The sequence below is a fragment of the Leopardus geoffroyi genome, chromosome E1 (assembly GCF_018350155.1).
Source record: "Leopardus geoffroyi isolate Oge1 chromosome E1, O.geoffroyi_Oge1_pat1.0, whole genome shotgun sequence".
In the NCBI taxonomy this organism is placed as follows: domain Eukaryota; kingdom Metazoa; phylum Chordata; class Mammalia; order Carnivora; family Felidae; genus Leopardus; species Leopardus geoffroyi.
Genome location: NC_059330.1, coordinates 42,800,392 through 42,813,795, shown reverse-complemented (window position 1 = coordinate 42,813,795; position 13,404 = coordinate 42,800,392). Strand labels below are relative to the sequence as shown.

The window sequence follows — 13,404 nt, the reverse complement described above, 5'->3', positions numbered from 1 at the left end:
GAAAAAAAAAGGGGAACCTGGGTGGCTCAGTTGGTTAAGCGTCCGGCTTCGGCTCAGGTCATGATCTCATGGTCTGTGAGTTCGAGCCCCGCATTCGGCCCTGTGCTGACAGCTCAGAGCCTGGAGTCTGCTTTGGATTCTGTGTTTCCCTCTCTCTCTGCTCCTCCCCTGCTCATGCTCTGTCTCAAAAATTAAAAAAAAAAAAAAAGAATATTCATGAAAACTGTGGTTTCCAAATTCGATGATTATATACCCTTAAGGTGGGAAAAAATTCTGTATTTATAGAATCTTCCTGAAAACTCACAGCTCACCTTATTGTTGCAATCTTTAAGCAGCACAAATTTCTATATTATTTCATCTATCTTATATTCTGTTTGAGCAGCCTTAAGATACTGTGAGAGCACCTACCTATAGGTTCAGTCTGAAAACTGGGTTGTTTTAGAAATCATTGTGTTAAATAATGAGACTCTGCATCTTTTTCAACGTTTATTTATTTTTGGGACAGAGAGAGACAGAGCATGAATGGGGGAGGGGCAGAGAGAGAGGGAGACACAGAATCGGAAACAGGCTCCAGGCTCTGAGCCGTCAGCCCAGAGCCCGACGCGGGGCTCGAACTCACGGACCGCGAGATCGTGACCTGGCTGAAGTCGGACGCTTAACCGACTGCGCCACCCAGGCGCCCCGAGACTCTGCATCTTTTTCAAGTTGTCAGAGCCTGGAGATAGCTGTTCCATTGCAAGAGATTTTAAAACCTGGCTTAGGTTCTGAGCTGGCCCCTGATCAGGCAGGGTTCTCCAGGCTGTCCATCCCTAGGGTACCTACAAAGTTGAAACCTGGAAAAGCTACTTCCTTGACTCTTGGAAAGCAGAGCATGGGAGGTTTACCCAAGGTCTTTACCTCTGATCTGGAGTCCTACTGCTTGTCTGGCCTGATGATCTGGTGCTTGCTCCCTCCTGCTCTTTTTTTTTTTTTTTTTTATAATAGGCTTAATTTTTAGATGAGTTTTAGGCTCACAACAACACTGAATGGAAAGTACAGAGAGTTCTCATATACTCCCTGCCCCACACATGCACAACCTTCCCCATTATCAGTATTCAGCACCAGAGGGGTACATTTGTTACAGTTGATGAATTGACACATCACTATCAGTCAAAATCCATAGTTTACATAAGGGTTCATTTTTAGTGTTGTACATTCTGTGGGTTTTGACAAATGTATAATAATGTGTATCTACCATAATAGTATCATACAGAAAAATTTCACTGCCCTAAAAATCCTCTGTGCTCCACTTACTCATCCATCCCTTCCTCCTAACCCCTCGTGACCACTGATGTTTTTCCTGTCTTCATATTTTGCCTTTTTCAGAATGTCATATACTTAGAATTATTCAATATGTAGCCTCTTTAGATTGGCTTCTTTCTCTTAATAATATGCATGTAAGTTTCCTCCATGTCTTTTCATGGCTTGATAGCTCATTTCTTTTTAGCCCTGCATAAATATTTCATGTCTGGATGTAGCACAATTTATACATTCACCTACTTAAGGACATTTTAGTTGCTTCTAAGTTCTGGCAATTGCGAATAAAGCTGCTGTAAACACCCATGTGCTGTTTTTCGTGTACACATGTCTTCAACGCATTTGAATAAATATCAAGGAGCATGATTGCTGGATTATACAGCAAAAGTATGTTTTGTTTTGTAAGAAACAACCAAACTGTCTTCCAAAGTGGCTGTGCCATTTTGCATTCCCACCAGCAATGAACAGGAGTTCCTGTTGCTCCATTATCCTCACCAGCATTTGGTGTTTGTTAGTGTTTTTAGTTTTGGCCATTCTAATAGGTATGTAATGGTATCTCATTGTTTTACATTTGTTTACCTCTTGCTTGTACATATTCCTGGCTCCTCATTGTTTCTCTTCTTTTTCTTACTGCTCAGCTTCTAGACAAGTAGTTCTCAGATCTGGTCCCCAGATCAACACCACCACCACCTAGGAACTTGTTAAAAATGGAGTTTGGGGGCCTTGCTCAAACCTACTGAATGAAAACTCTATTTTAACAGCCCTCCAAGTGATTCTGATGCAAGCTAAAATTTGAAGACACTGTTCTAGACCTGTACTGTTCAACATGATAACCTCCAAAAAAGTAGTTATTGAGCTCTTGGGATATGGCTAGAATGAATTATGATGTCCTCTAAGTGCATAATGCACCCCAGATTTTGAAAACTTAGTATGAAAAAAGAAAAAGCAACATACCTTGTTGGTAATTTTTATATCAACAACATTGAAATTAAAATACTTTGGATATATTGGGTGAAATAAAATACATTATTAAAATTAATTTCCCCTGCTTTTTTTTTTTTTTTTTTTGGTTTTGACATAGGGTTACTAGAAAATTTTGAATTACATTTGTAGCTCTCATTGTATTTCTGTTAGCATTACTCTAGACTGTGAGTCAGTGAACTACAACCTGTGGGCTACATCTGGCCTACTGCCTGTTTTTATATGGCCCATGAGTTAAGAATGGTTTTCAATTTTTAAACAATTGAAAGTAAATTTTCAAGAATTATCACAAAAGAATGATATTCCATAACATGTGAAAATTATATGAAATTTAAGTTTTATTGTCCATAAATAAAGTTTTATTGGACTGTGGGCACACTCTTTTATTTTTGTATTGTCTATGGTTGCTGTTCCTCTATAGTGGCAGAAAACTAGCTGTGGCAAGAGCCCTATGGCCTACAAGTCTAAAGTATTTACTATCTGGTGCTTTGTAGAAAATATTTGCTAAGCTCTGTTCTAGACTGTCAGCTTCCACATGCTGTCTAGGAGAGGACCCTGCTTTTAACTTGCCCCTATTCTTTGTTCCCAACGTTTGCTTACCTTTTAGGCCCAACTCCTTGACCCTTACAACCCGAATCTCAGTGGTATTTTGGGGCTGCAAGATTTGATCTATGCATTTTTCAGGCTACAAACAGGTAGACCAATAATGTTCTTGCCTTCCAGAACTGCACAAGGAACTATGGACCCAGCAAAAGGAACAGAGAGATGCTCAGTAGCTTCTTTCTCCAAATGCGGGGCCTTCCTTCTTAAGGATGAGAGAACGTCAGATTGATAGCTCCACCAAACTGAGAGGTAAGCCTATGATTTAGGGCTGTCCCCTTTCTTTAATAACTCAGCAACACCTCTTGAATTAAAACTCTCACTCTCTCTGTGCAGCTTATGCCTACTCTCAGCCAGTGTATTTGGCTTCTGCAGCACCTTGTTCTGCCAGATATATTGTGGAAATTATTATGATGGTTTTTTCCACTCCAGTGAAGCAGACGTCTGGATCCCTTTGTGAGCCTCTTGATCCTTATTCCTTACCGCCCCCACCAATATGCAACCAAAGTCTTGTTGGCTCAATGAATCTATATGGTCTCATTTTATAGAATCCCCAAAGAAGAGAAATATGGCTGTGTTTTCCAGAATGTTAATTGATAACAGTTCTTGGCAACAGTACTCTTCCTGGCTTTCCCTCTTTAACCTACTCCTTCCACCCATAATAATAGCATCATTCCTGAGTAGATTGGCACCAGTCTGGAGTTTCTCTCTCTCTCTCTCTCTGTCTCTCTCTCTCTCTCTTTCTCACCTCTCTCTCTCCGTCTCTCTTTCTGTCTCTCCTCTCTTCCCCCAGCCCCACCCATAGGCCCTTCGTTCCTTTTTTCCTTGCTCTACTGATTATACCTGGACTATTTAACTTTCTAATATGAGCTGGTTTGTTGCACACTCCCTGAACATTGTAATGATGTGAATATTAATAATTAGAAGAGGCCTCACTGAGAGGTGTTATTCCCGATTTCAACCATAGTTCATTGTCAAAGTTAAGGAGAGGTCTTGCATCTCTGTTCACTTAAGAACTGTCTCCTCTAGTCAGTTATCTTTAGATTCTGTAGTTGAGTTGAGTTTAGACTCTGGGCTGCGAGTGGGAAGAGGCAGGAACTGTTTCACGTAGGTAAACCCTACACAAATCTGGCTTTTCCTGCCTAGCTCATCTTAAATATGGGGCATCAAGAGGGAAATCTATCAGAGGGTTTCTGTTGGAAAGTAAGCTGGGGGATCAAGTGGCCTAGTGTTTTATTCCAGCTTTTCTCCAGATGATCTCCAGATTTCTGGCCTTTACCTTCTCTGGGCTTCAATTTCCTCATCTGTAAAATAAAGGGTGTGATAAATCACCCTGTAACATTCCTTCCAACTCTAAGTTGTTCTGGTTCAAAATGTTGAAAATTTCAAGTTAGTATAACCATAGAATTAAAGTTTTTTTTTTTTAATCTAGAAGTGCTCTTGGGGATCATTTGACCCAATCCTTAAGCGTCCAGATGAGGCTCAGAGAAGCACAAATCACAGAGCTGGTGGTGCCAGAGCTGACTCTAGAACTCCCGTTTCCTTCAAAGGATTGCCTCTTGGAGAAAGGGACATTAACAAGATCACAGGCACTTTGTTTTCAACTCTTGGTCTGTAGTAAGGCATCATCTTATAATTATCTACTCATGTAATCATCATCATAATCATTGATCACTGAGAGAATTTGCTACTACCCAGGATAGTGCTGTTGTCTTTTGGAAATAATCAGTAAAATGTGGGTCAGGTGGGACCACCTTAGTACTGTTTTTTTAAAGAGATAAAATTTAAGTTTTTTGAAACCAAAGTTGGTGAATATTTTATTTGCAGAAACTTTCATATTTTACCTAGATGTTTTGGCATCATGTAGATCAGATTCCCTGACTAGTAAGGTATTTCCTCATAAATTTAGAAGCAACCGTCCTGGGGTAGCCCCAGTTTCTTTGGTAGGAAGGAGAATATAATATACAATAATGTTTTCTCTCTCTCTCTCTCTCTCTCTCTCTCTATATATATATATATATATATATATATATATATATATATATATGCTTTATAAGTAGCATATTCTCCAGGAAAATAAAAAGTGGCTTCTTAACATACAAATTCCAGGAACCTTTGGAATAAGACACCAGTTTTGTATGTGTGGCAATAGCCATACAAATTTTGGTAATCAAACAAATTTTGGGAACTATGTTCTGGGCTGATGATCTTATTCTGATCTACCACTATGATTCTTTTTGTGTCATAAACAACCTGACTGGCTCCAAACATCAGTTGAATAGTTTTGTTTTGTTTTGTTTTGTTTTTAATCTCTGCCAGTGGCTCTCACACTTTAGCCTACCTCAGAATTTCCTAGAGGACATACTAAGAAACAAAATGTGCAACCCCCAGCGTCTCTGATTAAATAGAGCTGGGGTGTGGTCCCATAATTTGCATATTTAAACAAGTCCAGGGGTGATGCTGATGCCTCTGGTCTCAGGACTATACTTTGAGAACTACTGTTCTACCTAAGCCTTTTGGCCAAGAGCTTGCAGGTGAATACTGATTGGTGATTGGCTGGTGTTATTTTTGGTCCCTGTAAGCCAGACCAAGAACAACTTTACTATCCTGTTATCACATTAAATGCTAACTCAGCTGAGATCAGGGGTTCCAAGAGCTTTTGACAGGGGAACTTGAGATTACCTGGGCCATCCCCTGTCTTTGTGCAGAAAATATATTATTTCCCTCCTACTCCAAGACTCAGAGAGGTGATTTACCTTGTCCATGATTACATAGCTCTTAACTGCAGTACCAGGACCAGAACCTTGACCTCCAGCCTCCCCAAGCTTTTCATGACAATGAAATTAACATTGATAGCGACTGCTTCCCTTTTGCTTTCAGAACAATCTTCTCAGCAAATGTCTACCTGATTTCAAATGGACATTTTCCAGTGGTCATTTGGCCAAAAGGATTAGAACTTTCCATTAATGTCATTGCTCTTCAACCACATGTGTCCTCATAATGCCAGCCAGCTATTTTTCAGTATGTTCAAAGTGTAAGATGAGAGAGCGTGGACATAGCCATGCAAATTTACTATACTTTTAGAAAACAGGCATATGTTTCACTAAATATTATCATCATATTGAAAAGACAAACTGTTAGGTAATTTATTCCCTCTGGTCTGAATATGAAAAGCTAGGGTATATCCTGATGGAACTTGCTCATCTGGTAGTACAGGCAATAAAGATTTTGATCCTATAGATTCCAACTTCAATTATGCAGCAACATTGTTGGCTGGAAATGAAAGACCAGACTTCTTAGCCTCCTGTCTGTCCCTAGCATTTCTTCTACCTTCTACATCTTAAAGAGTGAGATGCCTGGCTTCCTGCAGCCCTTCCAATTAAGAGGGATAGGTCATGAAATATTCTCTCCTCACAGCAGGTCAGTCATGGTAACTACATAACCAGAAATGAACGATTTCATAACTGTGATGTTGATAAATTTTTAAGCAGCTCTCTCTGCAACTCTCCACTCCTGGAAGAGATGGCATAGCTTTGAGTCTGAACAGCATTGGGGGGAAGAGGGATGGAAAGCAGAACTAAAGACTTCATATGTGGGAACAGTATGGTTAAGAGTGGAATCTCCTACCCATTTTTTTGTCTTTGTTTTTAGATTTTGGAGATCATACTTTTTTATTTTATTTTATTTTATTTTATTATTTTTTTTAATGTTTATTTATTATTGAGACACAGAGCGTGAGCAGGGGAGGGGTAGAGAGAGGGGAGACACAGAATCCGAAGTAGGCTCCAGGCTCTGAGCTGTCAGCACAGAGCCTGACACTGGGCTCGAACTCAAAACTGCAAGGTCATGACCTGAGCCAAAGTCGGTTGCCTAACCAACTGAGCCACCCAGGTGCCCCATACTTTTTATTTTATTATTTTTTTCCCAGCAAGTTCTCAAAAAATCAGTGAACAATTCTGAGTCCAGAATTGTTTCTCTCCATGGAAATCTTCAGTAAAAGGTGAAAAATTTTATGCAATCTGAAGAGAAACCAGAGTATGGAGATCATACTTTTTAAAAAATTCTTTTATGTTTATTTATATTTTTGAGAGAGAGAGAGAGACAAAGTGCAAGCAGGGGATGGGGAGAGAGAGAAGGAGACACAAAATCTGAAGCAGGCTCCAGGCTCTGAGCTGTCAGCACAGAGCCCAACATGGGGCTTGAACTCACAAGCCATAAGATCATGACCTGAGCTAAAGTCAGCCACTCAAGTGACTGAGCCACCTAGGCGGCCTTGGAGGGCCTACTTTCTAAGGCAGTATGAACCAGTGGTGAGAACCTTACGCTAATGCTCACAAGAGCCATTGGAAAGCGCTAAGCCCTGAGTATGACTCTGAAACAATTTTTCCTATAAATGATTGGGGCTTCTCCCCCTCCCCCCATTAAATGTATGCGCATATAATATGAAAAAAAAAAACCCTATTTGACTTCAGAAACCTAGTTAGATTTACTAGAATACAAATCACAATGTCTTGAACTGAAAATCAAAGTCAGTTATTTGGTATTATGTGGACTAGACTGGTATTGAAATTTTCCACCTTTTTTTTTTTCTTTTTAAGGAGAACATTCTTTTTTCTCTTCCCCATGATTTTACTCTCCTTCATTGTCCCTGAAAGTTTTCCACTTTTTAATGGGTTGTGTTGATATTTTATTGACGTACCTACCTAGGTTTATTTTTGTGAGTGCAGTAAATTCTACCAATCATGGAGCTGTTTCGGTGATTGTACAGATAAAATCCCTGAATAAACAGTACTTGGAGGGAAGTTGTGTGACCTGGTTTTGTCTGGTCATCTGTATGGTTATTGCATTTTTGTGATTTAGGAGAAAGGAGGATTCCATCTGATAAACTCTGGTGGGGAACTATGATCTGTACTAGTCAGAGATGCTACATGATCTTCAAGGGCTAAGGGGATTGTGGTGATGTGGTTTACAGGTCCCCTCACTGGATATTAAGATTAAACCCTGCCTGGCGAGTTCAGCTGTTTCTGTTTAGCCAGTACTCCCAGCCTCACACACAAACCCCCCCATCTTGATTATTTATTTCTTGTTGTTGGAGCTTTCTTTTTGGGCTTTAGGAAAATGTCATACGTTGAGGGAAGGGGTGTTGCATGGGTCATGACTTTGACATATTCTTTGGCCAGTGCACTATCAGAAAACACTTTCAGGAATTCCTCATGCTGGGAGCAGTTACTAAAAAAATCTTAACTAAAAAAAAATACATACATTTTATGTTAATTTTCACTTCTTCCGTAAATATTTTTTTCCACTTTGCAAGGCTAACAACTGCTTGTGGAGAGGTTAAACAATATAGAATAGGTTAAAGAAAAAAAGAAAAAGCCCCTAGGAATCGCATCATACTCTCAAAGCCTTTAGTCTCTCTCTTCCATGTATATGTGTATACTCATGCATGAGCATAATGGAAAGCACATGTCATACTAATTTTCCTCCCCACAGCACAAATAGAAACAATGGGGCATAATTTAATATGGTAGTGGTAAATATTATCTCCATGAAATGGTGCTTTAGTTTTAGCAAGATCTTTAGTTTTAGGTTCTGTCCTGACAGTTGTGAAATTATAGTTACATAGATAAGTTCATGCACTACCACATTCATGTACATCTTTGTGTGTGTGTTTTATTACATTTAAGATGGTTATAAAAAATCCCCCCCCTTTGGGCTTCTGGTTATTACGTTGTTTTTTTTGGAAAATATTATAAAAGAGATGGGGATACATTGTGATGTGCATCTGCCATTTTCACCAGACAATATTTGATGGAGATCTTTCTATCTGTAGACTTAGAAGAAGATTTTATATATATACACATACATATGTGTGTGTGTATATATATATATATATACATATATATATATATATACACATACAGTATATATTATATATACATCATATAATAGTATATATGATATATATTCCTTTGAAATATTCTCTTTTGCAAATTTTCTATAATTTATAATTAATTCTCAAATTTGTTTTATTTGATTATAAAAGTAATATACACTTGCTTTAAAACATTTGAAAACACTACAGAAATGTGCAAAATAAAATGTAAGTTTCTTCCCCCTAGTTTCTTTACTCCCTTCTAAGAGTATCTACTATTAATAGTTTGGTATGTATCCTTCCAGACATTTTTTTTTTTTTTTTTTGAGAGAGAGAGAAGTCACGTGTGTGAGCTGGGGAGAGGCAGAGGGAAAGGGAAAGAGAAAATCCTAAGTAGGCTCCACGCCCAGCACAGAACCCAACTTAAGGCTTGATCCCACAACCATGAGATCATGACCTGAGCCAAAATCAAGAGTTAGACGCTTAACCAACTGAGCCACCCAGGCACCCTATTCCAGACTTTTTTACTTTTGATACAAACAAAAGTAAATAATATGGTTTTTTTTTTTTCAAAAAATGAGGTGATACTATAGTATAATGTGATTCTGCAATGTACTATTTTCAACCAACAATATATCATGAGACATTATCAAAGTATCTTCTTTCTTTCTTTCTTTCTTTCTTTCTTTCTTTCTTTCTTTCATTTATTTATTTTGAGAGAGAATGAGCATGAGCAGGGGATGGGCAGAGAGAGGGAGAGAGAGAGAATTCCAAACAGGCTTCATGCTGTCAGCGTGAGCTTTGAACCCACAGACTGTGGGATCATGACCTGAGACAAAATCCAGAGTCAGATGCTTAACCAGCTAAGCCAGCCAGGCACCCCAAAGTGTGTATTTTCTTTAATGACTGCAGAATAATCCAGTAGTATGGACCTATCTTCTATTGATTAACATTCTGGATTCCACCCCGCCCCCCCCCCCCAATTTTTACCTATTATTTTTGTTCACTTGTCTTATAAAGATTATGTTCATTTAAATTTTTTTAACATTTATTTATTTTTGAGAGACAGAGAGAGACAGAGCATGAGCAGGGGAGGGGCAGAGAGAGAGGGAGACACAGAATCCAAAGCATACTCCAGGCTCCGAGCCATCAGCACAGAACCCGACATGGGGCTCAAACTCACGAACGGCAAGATTATGACCTGAGCCGAAGTCAGACACTTAACCGACTGAGCCACCCAGGTGCTCTGAAGATTAAGTTCACTTAATATGTTGATACATGAGACAAAATGCCCTCCAGGAAAGTTACACCATTTTATATCTTTACCAAAAGTGCAGAGAGGATCTATTATCTGGGTATCATATATTTCTTCTTTTATTAATTTGGTAAAGAATAAATATAATCTCCTTGTTCATTTTATTTCTATTTCTTTAATTACTAATTAAGTTAAATATCTTCTTATATGTCTATTGATCATTCAGCTTTTCTTTTTTTTTTTACAAGTATTTTTTTTTAAGTTTATATATTTTGAGAGAGAGAGTGTGTGTGTGTGTGAGCAGGGGAGGGGCAGAGAGAGAGAGAGAGAGAGAGAGAGAGAGAGAATACCAAGCATCACAGAACCTGATGCAGGGCTCCATCTCATGAACTGTGAGATTATGACCTGAGCCAAAACCAAGAGTCAGACGCTTAACCAACTAAGCCACCCATATACCCTTCAGCTTTTCTTTTATATACTATCCATTCTTATGCTCATTTTCAATAGAAGTAATTGACTTTCTCTTTTTAACTTGTAAAAGCACTTCGTGTATTGGAGAAGTTAGTTATCTGTCATAAGAGTTGCCAATATTTTCCCACCTTATTTGTCATTCAACCTTGTTTATAGTAACTTTTGCCATACAGAATATACAGAAGTTGCTTCTGTTTGTATGTTTTATGTGTGGAGTCAAATTTATCAATCTTTTCCTTTTTGGTTCAAGGGCTTCATGTCAAGCCTGTAAAAATCCCTCATCACCCCAGGATTATACAAAGTACTACCATATTTTCTTTCTCGTACTCTCCTGCTTCCATTCTTCTACATTTAATTCTTTAATCCATCTGGAATCCATTTTGGTATGAACTGTGAGGTATGGGTCCAACTTAATTTTTTTCCCAAAATAGTCAGCCACTCGTTCCAACAGCCTTTATTGAACAGTCCATCTTGCCCCCACTGATTTTAACTAATTTTTTTAAACATGTATTTATTGTTGAGAGACAGAGAGCAAGCAGGGGTAAGGCAGAGAGAGAGGGAGACACAGAATCTGAAGCAGGCTCCAGGCTCTGAGCTGTCAGCACAGAGCCCAACGCGGGCCTTGAACTCACCAGCTGTGAGATCATGACCTGAGCCAAAGTTGGACGCTTAACCGACTGAGCCATCCAGATGCCCCTTAACTGTCTAATTTAGTGTACACTAATTTTCCAAACACACTTGAGTCTACTTTTGGACTCCATTGTGTTCCCTCGATCTGTCATCTGTTCCTGTGCCAATAACACAATGTTTTAATTTCTGTAGCTTAAAGATATTTTCTTATATCTGGTAGGACTACTCCTTTAAAAAATATTTTTATTTCCACGAGTTTTTTTATTTTTATTTTTTGTTTAGACAGAGAGAGCAAGCGGGAGAGAGGGGCAAAGAGAGAGAGAGAGAGCCCCAATGCGGGGCTTGATCCCATGACCCCGGGATCATGACCCAAGCTGAAATCAAGAGTTGGACACTCAACTGACTGAGCCACCCAGGCACCCCTCCACAAGTTTTTAAATTGAGGTGAAATTCATGTAATATAAAGTTAACCTTTTTTTTTTTTAATTTAAAGTAGGATTAACACTTAGCATGGACCCCAACGTGAGGCTTCATCTCAAGACCCTGAGCTGAAATCAAGAGTTGGATGCTTAACCAACTGAACCACCTAGGTGCCCTAAGTTAACCATTTTAAAGTGGACAATTCAGGGGCATTTAGTACATTCACATTGTTGTGCAACCATCACTTCTATCTGGTTCCAAACATTTTAATTACCCTAAGAGGGAAACTTCATACCCACGAAACAAGTTTTTCCCCACCCCACCCCCACCACACACACAAATTTTTAACACAAAAAATTAAACTTATATTATAAAATCCCAGGCTTCAAGTCACTAGATTCTACTCCTGAAATCATTATTGCACTATATGCTAAATAACTTGGATGTAAATGAAAAAAAAATCCCAGGCTTTAGATCCACCATGTGTTAAGGAAGCTTAAAAATCCAAGTCCAAGTTCAGAATTATAGAGAAGCCTTTCCTTTCATTTATTTTATTTTATTTTATTTTATTTTATTTTATTTCATTTATTTTTTGAGAGAGAGGGGGCACAAGGGAGTGAGGGGCAGAGAGAGAGAGAGAGAGAGAGAGGGAGGGAGAGAGAGAGAGAGAGAGATAGAAGCAGGGCTCACCGAAAGTGGGGCTCATGTTTTTTTACCCAAAGTTGGGCTTGTGCTCACCCAATGTGGGACTCAAACTCACAAACTGCGAGATCATGACCTGAGCTGAAGTCAGATGCTTAATGACTTAGCCACCCAGGTGCCTGAGAAGCCTTTTGTGATTAAGGAATGCCTCTGTATCCCCCAAGCTTACTTCTACGTCCCCAGTAGCCCAAGACTCAGCTCGGATTCTTTTAATCCACTGCTAAATTGCTTTGTGATTTTTCTTAAGCATCTGTGACTTGTGTTATGTCTCCTCAACCACCTTGTAAACCTGCTACTTTTTTTCCCTCCAGTCCACCCTCATAGCATCTGGCACTAGCTTTACACAGTCACGGTCTCATTAAAATATTGTTGATTGATTGTTATCAAAACTTCCATATTGGATTTAGTGGGGTGTCAGGAGACTGCATGCTGCATGATTTAAATGGGAATTAAGAGGGAATTCAACATACAGCATTTTACTTTCAGATAATATACTACTAGCTGCCATTTATTAAGTGCCTATTAATTGTCCTGTCATACACATTAACTCACTGAAAAATTCTTACAACAATCTTCTGGGGTGGAGGTTTTCTGATGATATCCACTGAGATGAAATAATTTGCTTAAAGTCCCTGGGTTTAATGTCGGATCCACACTTTGAACCCAGGTTAGGGTTCTACCCTGCACCTTCTACCATGCTTCGTTGTGTCCATATAGTCTCTCCATCAAGGGCTACCCATCACATTATCCCAATGAATGTTTTTACATTCATTGTTTTTTTTTTTTTAATGTTTATTTATTTCTGAGAGAGAGAGACAGAGACAGAGCATGAGCAAGGAAGGGGCAGAGACAGATGGAGACACAGTACCCAAGACAGGCTCCAGGCTCTGAGCTGTCAGCACAAAGCCTGATGTGGGGCTTGAACTCACGAGCCATGAGATCATGACCTGAGCTGAAGTCGGAGGCTTAACCGACTGAGCCACCCAGGCGCCCCTACATTCATTGTGATAGTCAGGTTTGTCATGAAGGAATGTGCTTGTCTCACAACCTTACTTCATGCCCTGGCCAAGCTATCAAGGATCAAGTTCATTTCTTGCTTTATTATGTTCTGTGTTCTGGATGGAGTCCCATGCTGGCTGGCCCAGTTGTTAAAACTGTCACCTTGGCTGGAGCT

The 13,404-nt window shown here is 39.2% G+C and overlaps 1 long non-coding RNA gene and 1 pseudogene across 2 annotated transcripts in view; one reads left to right on the top strand and one right to left on the bottom strand.

Annotated features, from left to right (window-relative positions):
• LOC123603830 overlaps window positions 1-13,404 on the top strand; it is a 50,507-nt gene that overhangs the window by 5,249 nt on the left and 31,854 nt on the right. For both annotated transcript variants that reach the window (XR_006715063.1, XR_006715062.1), the window contains exon 2: window positions 3,001-3,129. This is a non-coding gene — a long non-coding RNA (uncharacterized LOC123603830). The remainder of the gene's footprint in view (window positions 1-3,000; window positions 3,130-13,404) is intronic.
• On the bottom strand, window positions 6,792-6,916 carry LOC123604791 (annotated as a pseudogene).